Raw genomic sequence first — 2,655 nt, 5'->3', positions numbered from 1 at the left:
CTTAGCATTAATGATGTCATTCTGTATCAATTTCCCACCAAGACACCTTTAAATAAGTAGTGGGCAGGGATTTATTTGACCTTTAGTTCAACCACACAAATTATTTAAGATGTCACTTAAAAAATACTGTTGATTTTTGACAGTTATTGAGAGGCCAATGTACTTTTTCGTAAATATTCCTACAAGCATATATGAGGATGCGAAATATTTGAAATTGAAATGTGAATTTGAAATATACAAGGATATAGAAATTGTGAAATACTCATCTGTGTGCCTTATGTTTTTCAGTAAAATTGAAATCAGTACTATGAACTTGATTGTGTTAAAGTCAGTTTTCCCTGGCTCTTTTGGCTGTTGAATAAGGAAATAGGTAGTAGATTCAAACATAAGGAGTCTGAACCAAACAGAATAAAATTAAAGGTAACAGTAATACTTTATTCAGTAACCCAGAGTAGAAACCATGGAGATGTCAATGATTCTTTAATTTCTGACCCATCAATGATTCTTTAATTTCTCTTAACCCTAATGTTCAGGCACCGAGTACTGTCAATTTTATCTTTTAAATAATCCTTCATTCCCATTGTCACCGCCATGTTTCAGATAAACCCTCATCATTGCCCATATTATTACAGTAGTATCTAAACTGATCACCTTGCTTTCCTTTTCTCTTCAATCTGTTTACTTCGACCAGAATTTTTACTCAAAAATGCCAGTCTGATCAGGTGATTTCCCTGCATGAAAACATTCATTGATTTCATCACACATAACAACGAAATCCACATGGCCAAGCATGCTTTGATTTTTTGGTTCTCTAAGAGTGGAAGTGTATTTGATTAACATTGATGATTCTTAAACCTTTCTGTGGACACGCTGTTCCATTTTTCCCTAGAATACCTACCTCTCTTCCTTCTTCCTCATCTCTCTCCCCATTCTTTTGCTTCATTAATTCTTTTTCCTGCCTCTGACACAGGCCTTCCTAACTCTTTTGCTTTTATCATTTTCTGCAGAATTTTGTTAGTGCTTTCCTCCCTTCTGTAGTCTGATAATTTGTGTTGTTTGTCTCACTGTTCTGTGAGGTCCTCTAGAATAGCAGTTGTGATGCCATCATGGTATCACTAAAATCATTGTTTTCAAGAAAGCATCTGAAATAATAATAGATACCATTTATTATCTATAGGTGTGACACTTGGTAAGAATTTAGCACTTTTAATCTCTAATCCTCACAGCAACCCTGTGAGGTAGGTGCCATTATTATTATCCCCTTTTAACAGAAGAGGAGACTAAGAGATTTTGTTTATAATAGAGAGAGAAAGAGGGAGAGAGACAGACGGACACAGGGTCTTGATATGTTGCCCAGGCTGATCTTGAACTCCTGGCCTCAAATGATCTTCCCACCTCAGCCTCCCAAAGTGCTAGGATTTCAGGTGTGAGCCACTGCATCTGGCCTAAGAGATTTTAATAACATTTCCACAGTTTTACTGTTAAAAGTGACTGAGTGGGATTCCAACAGCTTCTTTCCTATACTGCTCTGATAAGATCCTGTGTTACCCTTTCTGAATATTGCTTACATTCTAACAGGATAAGCCTTAGTCAGTGAAATAGATATATAATTGTGGGAATTTAGAAATCACTAGACTGATTGAGGGAGGCTTTTTTTTTTTTAATGGAATACATGTTTACACCCCTAAAATAAAAACACGTTGTTAACTACCGTACTTGTAAGTGTAGTTGAGTGTCTTTACTGAACTTTTGTTTCTATGATTTGGATAATAAAAGAGGGTAAAGATACATATGGTTTAAACAGTTTTATTGACATATAATTAATGTACAACAAATTGTACATGTTTAAAGTATGCGATTTGATAAGTTTTTACATATGTATACAACCTTGGAATTATCACCATAGTCAAGATCATTAACATATCTATCATCTCCCAAACTTTCCCATCCACCCCATACCCCTATTCTTCAGCAACCAAAAATGCTTTCTTTATACATTCTAGAGTGTCATGTAAATGGAATTATACAGTATATGTTCTTTTGGTCTGACATCTTTCATTCAAGCATAATAATTTTGAGAGTAATGTGTGTTGTTATGTATATCAGTAGTTCATTCTGAGGGTGCATATCTTGAATTATATTAATGAAAAATAAATAATCATTTATTTTCCCTGTTGTGTCTTACACTTTAGAAAAGGTTTACATGGGACTGATTGAAAATACTGTTGAGCCTGATGTCCCTCCTGGGGCTTGTTTTGATAAACTATGTATGTCTTTTAATAATCTAAATGCGTTTTTATTTTCAGTTAGTAGTCTTTTCATCCACTATTAAGAGTCTAATGTGAACTCAAGCAGTCAAATACATTTTACTCACTTTGGAGGCATAGTATTGTGTTTGCAAATACTTCTTCACCCTTCTGGGGGAATCTTGAGGGAAACCCTTTTACTTGGTCTCATGTGGGAAGTAGATGTCTCTGAAGTGGTTATGGCAGAACTTCATACTAGCATTAGCTATAGACATTAAGCTATAAAGTCCTAACTGTCAATATGATTTAAATGATTTCTGTTAACACCACCATAGGAACTCAATTTGAATGGGAAAAATAGGTGTTTCTCCCACCAATCTCCAAGGTGACATTTCAACCTTGTTATTTA

This window comes from Eulemur rufifrons, chromosome 19, assembly GCF_041146395.1.
Source record: "Eulemur rufifrons isolate Redbay chromosome 19, OSU_ERuf_1, whole genome shotgun sequence".
Classification (NCBI taxonomy): domain Eukaryota; kingdom Metazoa; phylum Chordata; class Mammalia; order Primates; family Lemuridae; genus Eulemur; species Eulemur rufifrons.
Note: the sequence above shows the minus strand (reverse complement) of the source record.